This window comes from Dendronephthya gigantea, unplaced genomic scaffold (assembly GCF_004324835.1).
Source record: "Dendronephthya gigantea isolate DGI-Jeju-01 unplaced genomic scaffold, DenGig_1.0 000294F, whole genome shotgun sequence".
NCBI lineage: Eukaryota > Metazoa > Cnidaria > Anthozoa > Malacalcyonacea > Nephtheidae > Dendronephthya > Dendronephthya gigantea.
In genome coordinates, this window is record NW_021163304.1 from 88,402 (window position 1) to 104,377 (window position 15,976).

Genomic DNA, 15,976 nt, shown 5'->3' on the forward strand with positions numbered 1-15,976 from the left:
GAATATCGCTTGTTCGTGATTGCCCATTATGGAATAGGACAATGCCAATTGGCTGTAGATTGGAATTCTCACCAGCGTGAAATTATCATTCAACTCTGAAAAAGGAAGGAATTTAATAGATTTCTCAAAATAGAAGATGCTCTCCTCCCGCTTACCCAATTCATTACATAACTTTCCAAGCAATGCCGAAGTTATGGCAGAGTGTGAGTTTGGATTATCACCAAAAATGGTTTGCTCCATTGTAAATGCTCTTTGCAGACATTTGTATGCTTCGCCATTTTTCTTGAGGAGAATTAGTAATTCGGAGAGGTGGTTTAAATTAATAATCACTTGGACGCTTATTCCCTCGTCCTTTATTGCGGAGATGATAATACTTTTTTCCCTCTTTACCTTGTTTTCTAAATTATCATGTTTGTATATTTGTGAGGCCCATGCAAATAACAAATGCAGCGTTATGTCATTTCCTTTATTACCATCATCTGTGATCTGCCTTGGCATAACCTCAATTTGGTGCAGTCGCATCTGTATGCTAATATTTTCCGGGTCACCTTCAAGTGCACGCTTGTAGCATTCTGACGCGGCCTTGTAATTTAGGAGACGACAATGAATATGACCTTTCATGGCATCAGAGAAACTAAAGAACATTCTTTGTGCTAAATCTTCTGGGGAGTTCTTATCGTCATTACACAACCCATGCAATGATTCAAACAGTGGAGTGGACACATAGAAAAAATGAAACAGTTCTTTTTCTCCTGGAATATGGTAAGCAGATGTAGCGTTCCCTGCTTTTCCTTTTATTGCCTCTTCTTGTTTCCCAGCAGAAAGATAAGTACTCAACCTAATTTTCAGGGCAATTGCTACAGCACTGGCTACGTTATCTCTGGCACTTGGACTGATCACATTTCTCTCACACAACTTGTCAAGAGCTTCAAAAGATCCTTTACCCTCGATTCCAAAGACATTCAATAGAGCTACAACCACGCGATCAGTTAAACGATATATTTCTTTCTTTACATCAAACAATTTCCCATCGTAATCTGACAACGTAATCAAGACCTCTGGTTCAGAACTGACATACCCCTCGTATTCTAAATTTAGGCCCAGTAGACGCGGTTCATATCTTGACATATCCTGTTGGAGTGTGCGCAGTCCTCGACAAGATCCTCGTGTCGGTTTGGTATTTAAGCTATGGTGAGCACAGCTATCCAAGTCACTTTTTTCGCACAAGATCATCTCGAGCTCTATATTGTATTCGTCTAACAAAGAATGTCTGTTTTTGTCCAGTGGTGCAACATTCAAAAGGATTTCACCTAATAATATTAAAAATCAGAATAATTATAATGTAAAATACAAAGTTTCAGGATTAAGTCACAAGCAGTGAATTTGACGTTAATATATTTGCGTTGTAATATTGGCTGAATAGAAGTCGGACTTATATATGCTTCTTTAATTTTGAATTAAAGTTATGGGCCCCAAACATGTTAAAATGTACTATCCTTTCATGATTACCAAGATAATTATAACATGATCAAATTTAGATGATTTAAAAACTCGCGTCCGGTGTTTGTGAGCCTTTATTTAAATTGTTTTTCCACAGTTCACAACGGCAGAAGCAAAAAATCTGCGTCGTATAGGGTAGAAAAGTTCAGTATGACATATTGGTATAAATTTCAAATATCCCACAGGATCCTACTGGAAATTGGCCAATGACCCTATAAGATCCTATAGGAATTCCTATACAAATTTGACTGTCCTAGGGGAATTTCTGTAGGAATGTAAATTTCCTATTTAGGAAAATTTATTCACATTCAAATTCATATAGGAATTCCTATAGATCCTATTTAACAAATAGATTACAATGAACCGTTTTCTGTTCAGTTATAGATACACGGTATGACGTCATATGTGATAGGAACAAAAAAAGTGGCCACGAGCCGCCGGGGCGAGTGGTCACTCTTTTGTTCTTATCACATATGGCGTCATACCGTGTATCTATAACTGAACAGACAACGGTTCATTGTAATCTATTTGTTTTATATAATAAAACTGAAAAAAATCCAAAATTAATTGAATTATTTGTTTGCAATTTAAAAACAAGAAAATTGCTGTGACGTCATTCCGTGCGTCTGTCCTCTTATAGATCATGGCTCTCGACCAATGAAATTGCTGGGATTCTTTACGTTATTATATAAAGGATCATAGACTCATAGGCTAATTTCCAATAGGATCGTATAGGATATCTGAAATAATTTCCTATAGGAATTTCCATTGGGAATTTACAGTCACTCGGTATTTACGGCAATGAAATGAACCTTACCGAGACGAGGATCCTTATTGTACCAAACGTTGCTCTGAAAATTTGCCATTTTAGTGGGGCTGTGGATGAGCTCAAAATCTTTTGTGTTGCCCAAAGGAGTCTTGCTTGCCTGATCGAGAAGGCCATCGAAGGAAAGTCCTTTTGGAGTTACATCATCATAAAACCATTCTCCTCTTAATACTTCAATATCCATGCAAGGTAGGATAGTTTCTCCAAGGTTGATTATCTGAAAATGATTCAAGATCAAAGAAAACATGTTGTTATTATCATTCATAAAATTATTTGTAGTCATAACTTGTATTATACAGTTTCCCACCTTGTGTAGGCCCGTTTACATATGCAAGTTTTGATGTTATTTTATGTGCGATTTTTTTTTCTTTTGATAGAAGTGAACGAGTGAATCAGTTACTCATGTTCAAATGTACGCTATTCTTCCTGCGGTAGGTAAACATGAATACTATGAATATACACCCTCCCCCCCTCCCCAATTAAGCGGTCTAACTTTGGCCCTGATCAGAGAATTCGAAACTAATTACTCGTTCACATCTATTAAAAGAAAAAAAATTGCACATAAAATGTGATGAAAAATTGCAAGTGTGTAAACGGGCCTTTAACTATGAACTGTACGTTACATAATCTGATTGGCAGAGTATTTATATCAGCCATTATGAAGGGATAAAAAGTAATGCAAAGAAACACACATTCGACAGCTATTCTTTACTGGGTTGATTTTGAAATTTACCTCTAAATGAACAAGATTGGTTAAATTGCGGAAGAATATTTTAGACTGTTCGTCATCAGAGCTGGTTAGTATGGCCCACTCCAGATCAGAATATGGCGTCATCTCATCTCTCGCTAATGATCCAAGTAGAATGACTTCGTATTCGCATGGCGGTTCACCCAGAACTTCTAAACACTCTTGGATGATTTCGGCGAAAAACTGTTTCATTTTTGATGCGATTTTTTTGTATAAGGCTCTTACATCTGTGGCTTGCTTGATAAATACTTTTCGAAGATCTTCCTCATCTCCTGTTTCAGCATCGTATTTGGCATTTATAACTTCCAGTTCTCTCCTAGACTCCTCTCGTAACTGTTTTAAGGCGGCTTTCTTATTTTCATGATTGAATCTACAGCGTTGTTGGTGGTTTCCTTCAGTCGCTGCGATTAGACTTTCTTGAATATTCAAGATTTTCTCAGGTAAAATATATTCATGAGTCGTCGCAAATTCACTTTTATTCTTAACAGTACTTTTATTAAAACAATTTCTTACGAAGTTGTAAAGCGACGCAGCCTGCAGTAAGAATTTTTGTCTTTGAAGTAACTGAACAGTTTCGTCTGACGCTTTCTCTTGAAGGACTTCAGCTAAATGATAATAAGGTTCTGGGTTTCTCTCCTTTGATGCATCTTCATATTTCTCTTTTCGTATTGCTTTTCCAGCATATTCTTCTGCGGTATTTATCTCTCCCTTCTTCAATGCTTGTTTTGAAATCTCCAAGAGTTTCTTACAACCAAACTGGAAAAATAAAACTTGCGATGAAGGGTTAACAAATAGATAACGTTGAACCGTTGTCTGTTCAGTTATAGATACACGCGGTATGACGTAGTCATTTTTATAAGAACAAAAAAAAGTGACTACGTACGAGCCGCCGGGGTGAGTAATCACTTTGTTTTGTTCTCATCACAAATTACGTCATGCCGTGTATCTCTAACTGAACAGACAACGGTACAATGTTATCTATTTGTAATTGATACAATGTTATAATGTTGCAATGTTATCCAATGAAATCTTGGTATTATGTAATTTTGGGGTAATTAATGTCCTGAATTTCTGGTTATGTAGTCCTGTGTGTATACATATAGAGAGGTCTGTTTATGTATTCCTGTTTGGTAATTAAAATACCATAACGAAATCAGCACTAACATTGTCCTAATATGGTGGAAATATTGTCGTGCATGATATATTCATATACTCATGTTAGCAGACCGTCAAAATAATCACTTTCAAAAGAAACTAATAATGCTGAACGTGGATATATGAATACCAGTCCCAGCACTTTACGATACTCCGCCGTGCTTGTATTGTCAAACATTAAAGCATCGCACAGACAGGCAAGTTTTCATTGACAAGTTTTTTTGACCCGTTCACTTGTGTGTATGGCGAACACGTTTTCGCGTTGACAAGTTTTCCTGGCAAGTTTTATTTGCTTGTGTGTATGCAAAAAAATTGACCTCAAAACAAACAGAAGTGATAAAACTTCGAAAAGTTTCCTTTATGACAGTACACACAAGCATTTTTCCTTGCTGAAAAGCTGGCATTGCGCGTATGTACGGGGTTTAACGTCATGGTATTTTTGCAGAAATTGAGAAATTTATTAGCTAATGGTGAAATAATAAATTTTTACACATCGATCAGACGAGCTGTCCGATGGCCGGACTACGCGATTTTTCCTCCAATTTCGCATGTTCCGTTTTTCTGCCTGAACATGGATCTGCTGCATATTCATTTAGACGTACAGCAAACCACATGCATTATATAATAACTACAATAAAACACGCAATTTGATTGGTTGGTAGGCGTGCAGGATGAGACAATCCTGCACGCGGGAGAGGTTTACAATGCCGCTTTGCGCGAGTTTTTTGGACAATGTATATAATGTCGGACAATTTTACGACAATTTGAAGTTGTAAACGATGGAGCAGTTAAAAGAAAACATGGAACAACAACAACAACAGTTCGCCTTTACTACACTCTACAAAAACTCACTAGAATTCACTTAAGAACCGTTTGCTTGTTTAGCCGCGAACTAAATAAATAAATTTGACTTTCGGAAAGCGTAAAAAAAACTCACCTACGCCACGGCTCGTGCTTTTTCACGCTTTCTGAAAGTCTCGCAATTTCCCGCGTGCAGTATCACGCAATCCTGCACGGAAAACCATTTAGTATTCGATCCTTTAATGGTGCTAATTATTCTGATATTACATATTTTATGAAATATAAAATATCAAAGCCCAACATAATGCTTTCAGTAAAGCCATAAAAGACAATTTAAATAATTTGAGAGTAATAAAAATAAATTTGACAATAACGTTTCGTCTTAACTTAAGACATCTTAAGTTACATCAAATATATTTTTATTACTCTCAAATTGTTTAAATTGTCTTTTATGGCTTTACTGAAGTCTGAAAGCACTATGTTGGGCTTTAATGTTTATATTTCGAATACGCTTCCCGCCCGGCACGTCTCTGGCAACAGTATTTCATGTATATATCGCAAAATTTTAATAAAGCTTCTGTTTACAATTACAGCCATTACTGTATCGATACCTCTGGAATATTATTCCTTCTTCTTTCATCTGTCAGTGCATCAAGCATGTGATGAAAGCCTATTTATATAATCAGTTGTTAAAACTTTTTCATGAGTGTAAAAAATTCTTTGAAAAAGATGACAGGGAAGGAAAAATATTTTACCTTCTGTAGTGGAGTGTAAGAAATATTTGTCTGCATATCTTGAATGCGACACTTCTGCTAAATCACAAATTAGATAAAACTACAATTACAAGTGAAGTGCTGCGTGTGAATACACGTAGTACCTTTATCTTCCCCCAATCATTTCTTTGGGTGTCTACAGGATAGTAACGGCACTATTGCTTGTCAAAAAACTTCATGTTTATATTATATATTTTATCCCGGTTATGCTGATGAGAATTCTCTCCAGAGTTGAGATGGCACATAAGCACATATAAGTGCGAATGAGCCATACATAATGAAACCACTGTTTGGTATGTGTGCTCAAAAAATCATTATCACAAACAAAAATCACTGAAATCGAGATGCAGTCAATAATACAGGACTGCTCCCTTCGCTCGCAGCAATTAACAAAATAGTGGATTTTAATAATATATAGGATTCTTAATACCAAAATTTTGATTTCGAAATTAGGGTGCCACGAAACCTGGCATAACTCTCCTATGTAAATCTTCTTATTGAACTTAACATTTTCAATTCTAGTTAATATTTCCAAATAGATTCATACCGTTGCTATAACCTGCGTGACTTGGGCCAGGTTCTTCCATAATAAATGGCTTGGTCTCCTCCCTAAAATCAGAAACTGAAATTTGAGCTCAGTGAATGAGAAAAATTTGAGCAATAAATATTCGTGACGAAGTTTACGCTTTGCAAAATAACCCAGCGGTAATCAGAAAAGCTGTCCAGTACCTAATTAGTACCGACTCGGTACTTGTTAATGTACACATGACCTTTTGTCCATTCTATCATTTCATTTACTGAATTCATACCAAGGGATGTTTAAATCTTAAAACGTAGGAAGCATTTCCCCGTAATGCAATTCCGGTCCATTTTCATCTTGTCATGCACACTTTATTTTTACATGTAATCAATCTTGGACATCACAAACCCGCGGATGAATCACTCGCCTTCTTAAGGCTGACACATACCGGAAGCGGTTTCTGTTTAACATTGTCGGCCAAATGTGAGGCAAACACCGGATAATTTCAGCAGTGGCTTAGGAACGGAGAGGCACAGGGGGCACGTGTCCCCCCAAGATTTTTCAAGGGACCAAAAGTGCCCTTTTTGTGATGAAAAATGCCTTTTTTGGAAGTGAAAAGAAACAAAAAAGTATCTACTATTCCCCAATAATCCTTAAATTTAGAGGGATTTGCGGCCATTTCAGAGGCCTATATTTCAAAATTTTCTCGGGGGAGGATGCCGATGTGCTCCTAGCACTACGAAGCCCAAGTAATACGAAAAATGCTGTGTGGTCGGCAGTCCCAGAATTAAACCGTCGCCATGCACACATATATTTTTATTAACAATTTTAACCGCCCTTTTTATTAACCAAAAGTGCCCCTAGAAGCTGGTGCCCCCCCCCCCAACCTCTGGATGCTTCCTACGCCCTTGCATTTCAGTTTGTCATTTGACAGACCCTCATTCAGTACGTATAAATGTAAATATTAGAGGCATTTCCCCGTAATACAATTCCAAGCAATTTCTATCTTGCAACTTCCCTTCACTTCAGAATGAAATTCATTTTTACATGTAATATCAAATCATTCTTCCAGGCCAAACTGGAACATTGATTTACCACTTGTGGAAATAAAATCTTAAAGTTTGCAGCAAATGAATAATATTGTTTATTCGTGGAAATAAAATCTTAAAGTGTGCAGCATGCGTGTCGCGAAATTACAAACGTTCTAAATAAAACTCGTGATTTTCAGCAGTAATATATAAGAAAGAAATAGGCTATTTTTGATGTATTCAGCAAAATCAGCATGCAAGTTCAGTTTTGCCGTATGTGTTTCACGTTCGCGATAAAATTTAATGTTTGAGCGGGTGTGGATGTGTGCAGTCGTTCAAACATGAAGTTTTATACGGCAAATACGGCATATTTTATTGCTTTGCTAAATACCGGGTGTATCAAAAAAAAGGTAATCCAACTTTGGTGCGCTATTGTACGTGAACTACTTATTCTAGTAACGATTTTTTTTCACATTCGGAAAGGTTAGGCTTTTAACTATCGAATGACATGTTTTTGATACTAAATGGTGAAAAAACTGTTAGTCAAAATCGCATATTTTCACCTCTGAGAGTTGGGATTAACACCATTGAAAATTAACCCTCATTCGGACTTAATTAAAAGATTTGGCTTTTGAATAAACTACCCGCATATGCATATTAAGTAGGAATAAATCACATGAGGAGAAATTCTACGCAATGCGGCATAAAACCAGTGCAAGCTGCATGTGACATGACATGTTCGTGATTAATTGTTTTTTTTCTTTTGTTATGCACTGCTTTAATTATAGCACAAAGGTAAAAATATGCGATGCTATTGCGACTAACATTTTTTATCAGCCTCGTATGTGCTCACTTTTTCACCATTTGGTATTAAAAGCATGACATCCGAAAGTTAAAAGCCTGGTCTTTCCAAATGTGAAAAAAATTCGTTTATAGACTGAGTATAGTTCACGTACAATAGCGTGTTGAAGTTGGATTACCTTTTTTTTGATACACCCGGTACATCGAGAAAACTTTGAGAATTGAGATAGTGGATTTAAAACACAAGGTTTATTAGCAGTTTGACGTCCAAGCTACTCCAAGCTAAAGGTCTTTATTGACCCAAGGCAACGCTCGAGAACCCTTCATATACAAACGGCTCATTTTCCTCCCATCCATCCATGCATGTTTTACCAGATTCAAAATATACATTCTTACCTAAAAAGCTTGTCTCTCTTGTCGTCAGGATTTGATAGGCTTGTACTGTTCGACGATTACATCCTTCTTCGAGTATTATAAGCTCTGAATGTAGGATTGCATGTGTTTGTGCTTATATATGTTAGCCCGGAAGAGTGTACGTCACGTGCAAGAGAGGTATTTCCCCGTAATACAATTCCTGTTTCGGTTAGACAACCATCGGCTTTACTGTTTCATATTCACTTTCACATTCAATTTCAGATCAGTTCCAAAATGTACGTGGATATAAAAATAGCCGGGTATCCGCATTCTGACGTACAAAATGTGTTTATATTACGCTTCTTTCCATGCAATTAATTTTTTTTCTGCGCGTCATTCTTGCTTGATCAATACATTAGGCAATGTTTGAGATATTTTGAGTTTATTTGACCAGAACATTCACAGAAGCTGCATGGCTAAAATGTATATGGCGTCATGTTTGCGGTTGCTGATAAGGAAAAATACTTTTCGCTATTTTTTTAAAAATAGGAACTATATATCCATACTGAATGTCATCCTTAATAAGGATGTAGAAAATTCGGAAATCGCAGTCAATGAGAGACGGCTTTTGTCAACAACATCAGACTTGCCTCGCATCGGCCACTCTTGCACCCGGCCAGAGCCACCCATCTCATCAAAAGTCTTTTCTCTGCAGTTATTGTAAATTGAAGTGATGTAATTTACATAATTTTTATTCAAAAAACTTCCGTCTATTTTTATCACATGACCTTCATTTAGGGCCTGTTTACATGGAGCCGAGTTACCCGGCTAACCGAGTTACTCGGCAGCACCGAGTTCTCGCCGGTTCTATATATTGTATGAATATCTCGGTTGATTGTTTATATGGCGCATTTGAGTAACTCTGCGTGCCGAGTTCTCGGCAAACTGTGCCGGGTTCTCGGCAAGGCGAGTTACTCGGTTATACCATGTAAACACTTTGCAACGGGAAACTCGGCTAGGCGAGTAGAATATTCGCCAAACACGCATGCGTGTTTACGTTTCATTTACCACAATTGTAAAAAACTTTTTGAAATTTTGCGCCCTACATAGTCAGTACGTCATGTAATTACAATGTACCGTAACAAATACCGAGTTACCCGGTTCCATATAAACACAATACCGTTTTGTCCCGGCAAGGCGAGTAACTCGGTTACCCGGGTAACTCGGCTCCATGTGAACAGACCCTAAGAAAGCGAAAATGAAATACTACCAAAGCAAAGCTAAAACTCTTCGCACTCGTGATCCTGCGAAATGGTGTAAAGTGATTTATGCTTAGTCTGGTGCAAATAATCAACAGAATGGTGCGTCTGTAAACTCACTGTCTAAAGAGGAAGCCTTTGATGTAGCAGAAAAGCTTCAAAAATCCTTTGTTGCTCCATGGAAGGACATCAATACAACAACCGGCCCACATTTATCCAAGTCATTACAAGCCTTATTACACCTGTGCCCAAAATATATCCACCAAACAACGTAAATAATGACTTTCGGCAAATTTCTGTTTTACTGACACATCGGAAAGATCTTAGAGAGAATACAACTTCAACTAAATGATAAACATATCACATTGCGTCCCAGCCAGCTTGCATATGGTTTCATTAAGACTATGTGCACACGGTAACGTTTTCGAGCGTTTTCATTTTCGTTTTCACGCCAAAACGGATTCTAACAACGTCAATTTACAATAGAAGTTGAAGCTAATTTAAGATATTAAGCATATATTTCCTTGGATCGTGTGGACAGGGCGTCAAAGCGATAAACTGGATAAAAACGATTTTGAAAACGCTCGAAAACGACGCTCGTGTGCACATAGTCTAATGGCCGATCTACTACATTTCTGGCTGTGAGTTAAAAGCTTCCTATCGGGTAGAACCCAGCAAGTCAAAATAAATGGAACACTATCCTCAACCGAAAGCTGCCCTGCTGGAGTCCCCCAAGGGACGTCCGTACATTCTCCAACCTCATTCAATATACCTAGCTATTGATGATTTAGATACTTCATGCAGAACACACAAATACGCTGATGATTGTAACCAAAGTAAACGCGTTATACAGGGAAAATGCAGCAATATACAGGAAGTTTTGGACTCTGTAAAAAGGTGGTCTGATGATAATAAAATGCAGTTGAACGCGAAAAAAACGAAGGATATGTGGATTTGTTTTGGGAAGTCTATTCCGGAACCTCTCAATCTTTCTATTGCAGATTCCATTGTTGAAAGAGTGGACACTTTCAAGTTGCTTGGGCTAGGTTGTCAGAGTAACCTAAAATGGAACTCGCACATTTATGAAATAACACGTAAAATAAACAGGAAACTTTATCATCTCAGGGAGTGTAGGAAGGCACATCTTCCTACAGAAGTCGGCCTTGCAACTTACTGCACTAAAATACGCCCCCTGCTAGAATATGCGACATCAGTTTGGGATGGCTTACCCTTCACCTAGTTAATGATCTTGAACGCATCCAAAGAAAAAGTTTACGTATTATTGGCCTACCAACCAATACTCTCCCTTCGCTAGGCAAAACAAGAGAGAAATCAACACTTCGGGAACTAAAGAAAATAATTTGTGACACTACTAACCATCCATGTCAAGAATTTTTTCCCGCCGCAAATAATCATGATTATTTTTTTGTAAATCAGCAGCGGGCGGAATCTTAGCATTTCCTGCAATCTGATTGGCTGCAGCAGCGGGCAGAATTTTACGATATCTTGACCACGGTCCGCGGAATCCTGGCAAAATTTTAAAGTCAAGCTAGTTTGTTTTGGAAAAGGTTTTTAACAATGGATGATAGTTATCACTCGAAAGCGAGTTTTATTATCTAGACGAGCTTGTAAATACCCTAGAAAATGTTAGCGAAAATGTAGAAGAAAACGTAAACATGGACGAAAGTGACGAAAGTTTTATGGACAAAATCGCACAATCGTTTTATCCCCACGACGTCCCCTCAATTTGACAAAAAAATAAATACGTTATTTACCGTTTAAGTCGGACCGGATAGAAAAATATTTTCCCTCGGCCTCAAAAACGTCCCTCGGCCTTCGGCCTCGGGCCGTTTTTGAGACCTCGGAAAAATATTTTTCTATCCGGACCTCCTAGCCGGTAAATAACATATATTTATTACACTAGATCCAAAGGCAACAATGATAACGTAGGTAAAAAAATATCTAGAACTGAAAGACATCAAATGTCATTCGTACCTCAGGAAACTGAACTTTTAAAAAAACACTAAATTTTTCGCCGTACTCCGTTTGACGTTTAAATTATCAATAATGTTTTATATTGTATAAATCATATATTTAAATATTCTTGTAAATACACACTGATATATTTTTAGATAATAATAGGACCTTTTAGGACCACTGTAATTTTTACTGTAATTTTTACTGTAATTTTTACTGTAATTTTTATTTTTGTAATTTTTAATTATTAAAGAGCTTATTATTATTAGTTCTGTAGTAAATAAAATTCGATGAAGTAACTCGTGTTCCTCATCCTATGTTATATATTTATTTATGTATTTAAATATCTATAAACTCATTGGCCGTTGATATTGGCCTCTTTTATAGCTATATTGTAACATTTTTGAAGGTATCCATCTTGGTAAGACCATGGGCAGCTGGTCCGAACTTAAAAGAAGACTGGAATATACAGCCTTTTTACAGGGTGTTCCAAAAATACCCAAAACTATTTGAGGGACTCGTCCGCGAATTTTTGCCCATTGGGATTAACGCAACTTATAAAATACTAAATAGGCCTAAATAAGTTAAAATTTGCTAGAGAAGGAAGTGTCGAAGATCATCGTCCTGAGTTGTAAATCTAAATAATATTGTTATCCATATTTGAAAAGTGATTTGGTAATAGAAATCATTTGTTGGTATACAAACAAATTTTACTGTCATCGACTCATCATATGAAACATATATGCAGTTTATACACTTGTGGGTCCCAACAGGGTGCTTATAGGCGCATTCAAACTCCAGCTATTACATCGTTATGGGTGATTTAAATGGTTTGGGGGGTTTTTGGGACACCTAGCAGGTTATATTCATTTTACTGCTTAAAGCGAGGATCGAATCGACCCAGTGTATATTCACCGATGTGTCATCTTTCTCTCGTTCCGGGATTTGCTGAGCTTGCTCTGTCCAGACCACTGTGGTCCAGTCTCCTCTGGGTCTGTCAAATTCAAGATGGTCGACGAGTTGCCAGATCCATCTGCTTATGATGAGCCAGATGAGGAAGATCATGTAGTTGACGAGGTTTGAAATATTCATGATTATTTCATAACTACTAGAATAATGTGTTGATTCATATCTCATTGTGTATTAACCTATGCATAATACTCAAGTTTTCAAATCTGACCTAAACCATGTGGAGAGTCAGAGTGCACTTATTCTTCAATTTGTCCGGCTAGGGACGCCGGAACGATGCGAGGGCAAAGGGGGCAGATTTTGTTGAAAGGGCACTCCTGTAGCGGCGCATTAATAAAGAATGTTTGCAAAACATCGTCAGTTAAACTTCGTATCGTCGTGATTTCTCTTTCAAAGATAATTTCTGTGTCTAGACGATTGTTTTATTCTTGATGCTCGTTTGTGGCACTTCTACTTCGGATATAGAATGTGATTCTACTACGTCATCAGTCACGTCACTACGGAGTCACATGAGAAGCGCCTGCGTGCTTCGCTGATCAGTGTTTGCAAGCTTGTTGATCAGACAAGACGCTGTTTTGCTTTATTAAGATTTTTAAAACGGAATAATCATCTCAGGTAGGGTACAACGGAAAATAATTTTCGCTGGAAAAGAACGTAAGTACAGTGCTAATATATGCATGTGTGTATTTCTCCTGCGTTTTTTTTAAACACAGATATAGCGACTAAAGACACTGAAAATATTTCGCAGTCAACGGAAAGAAATCAAATAGTAGAGCCCCAGGACAAACAACAGTCCACAAATCCCATGTTGGCTCACACATTAGTTGAACTTAATCAAACTATGAGCCACATGGCTTCGATGCTGGGTGATTTTTGGCAAAAGTCTCAGGACAAAGATGAGCCAGTTCAACAAACGGAAGTTGAACAACCCCAGCACAAACGACGAGGGAAAAAACGCTCAAAATCGAGCTCGAACACGTCGGTCTCGTCCTCAAATTCCAGCTCTACCTCTGACAGTGACAGCGATAATGATCGTCGTCGCCGTAGCCGAAAATCTCGTAAAATTCGTCACGAAACCGACGAAAGGAACGACTGTGATCAAGATAAAGTGAGCATACATGTGCAGGACGAGGGCGATAATGTATCGCTTCTACTACAAGATGGCGCCAAAAATGACATCACTGTTACGGCTGCCAAAGATGAATTGTATGATGATACCTTTAAGAAATTAGACGAAATTTTCGAGGAAGTAGAAGCAACGAGCGATGATATCATTCCTCGATTGGCTACTATAGCTGAGAACAAGTGGAATAAAAAACTACCGCCTGAAAAGCTTACACTAATTCAAGAAAAGTACAAACGTCCTGCAAATTGCCCAACAGTTTGCTCAATGACAGTCAACCCGGAGATATGGTCAAAACTCCCGCAATATCAACAACGGGCAGATTTGAATGATACAGGAATCTGTCAGGAAAGCTGCCCTGATTTATTTGCAAACGGCTCATTCCTTGACAAATAAAAAGCCTAACGAGCTAGATGTAAAGCAGTTGCTCACTCAACAAGTGGATTCTATCGCTTTATTAAGGCACATTAGTCATGAGCTGGCAAGCCTTCGGCGCTATAAAATTAAATCGGTTTTAAAACCAGAATACGCCCCCATATGCGTAGACGATGGTACTCAAAGCAAGTACCTATTTGGGGATGATTTGCCCAAACGACTAAAAGATGCCAAAGAGGCAAGTAATGTAGGGTTAGCTGTCAATACAAATCACACACGCAACAACAATTATCGGGCGCCAAAAGGTCATGACAAACGAAATTGGCGCCAAACAAATGGCGGGCAAAATTACAATGATGGGTTTTCGCGCTCGGATTATTTTCGGAGGGGCAAACCTCAACACAACAGGAAAAAAGGTGTGAAACAGCAACAACAACAACCTTACAAGAAATAATAACAAATTTGAAGGCAATACAGACTTCTACCTCTTTGGTGAGTAAATGGCAATCATTTATTCCTTTTTTAAAGGAATACTTAACGCAATTATGTGCCTGTTTCAAAGCTGGTCGTATTTCAAATTATTTTTCAAGTTGGATAAATAAACTTCAGATAAAGAGATTCTATCTGACATTCGGGGCATGACAATTGAATTACATGACAGGCCAAATCAACATTATTTTGTTCAAACTAAATTTAACAGTGCAGAAGCTGAAGTCATAAATAGTGAAATAAACAAAATGTTGAAGAAACATATAATAGAGCCAGCAGAGCATGAAGAAAATGAAATTGTCTCGAATATATTTTCTGTGCCTAAAAAAGATGGCACCCATAGAGTTATTTTAAATCTGAAGGACTTCAATACACATGTGTCTTACCATCATTTTAAAATGGATTCTTTAAATACAATAGTTAAATTGGTTGATAAAGAATGCTTCATGGCATCTATTGACCTCAAGGATGCGTATTATTCAATACCTATTCGCAAGGATGACAGAAAATATTTGAGTTTTTTCTGGGATGGCAAGTTCTACCACTTCACTTGTTTACCAAATGGTTTATCAAGTGGACCTAGAAAATTCACTAAGATTCTTAAACCGGCCCTGTCCTCATTGCATAGTAAGGGGCACATTGTGTGTAGTCATTTAGATGACTTCTACTTACAAGGCAAGACACAAAATGAGTGTTGTTCTAATTTAATAGATACAGTCAAACTTTTTACACAACTGGGATTGGTAGTCCATCCTGACAAGTGTTCCCTTTCTCCCTCTCAAGAACTGATAATCTTAGGATTTGTTATAAATTCTGTCACAATGACAGTCAAATTGACACCAGAGAAAGCTTTAGCTCTAAAATTAGATTGTCAGAAATTTCTCAGAAAATCCCGAGCAAATATAGTGATAAGGGAACTTGCTCAGATTATCGGAAAATTGGTATCCAGTTTTCCGGGGGTGCTTTATGGCCCTCTTTACTATCGGCACTTAGAACGAGATAAAACAGCAGCCTTAGCTATAAATCACGGCAATTTTGATGCAAAAATGACGCTATCTGAGCAAAGTGTGTTAGAGCTTAGGTGGTGGTCAGCAAATGTGGTCGAAACCTTTAAACCCATTTCACACGAGGAACACTCCTTAGTTATTACAACCGATGCATCTTTGTCAGGTTGGGGAGCAGAATCCCAAAGCATAACCACTGAAGGAAAGTGGTCCCACATTGAAGCTAAGGAGCACATAAATTATTTAGAATTATTAGCCGCTTTCCTCGGTTTAA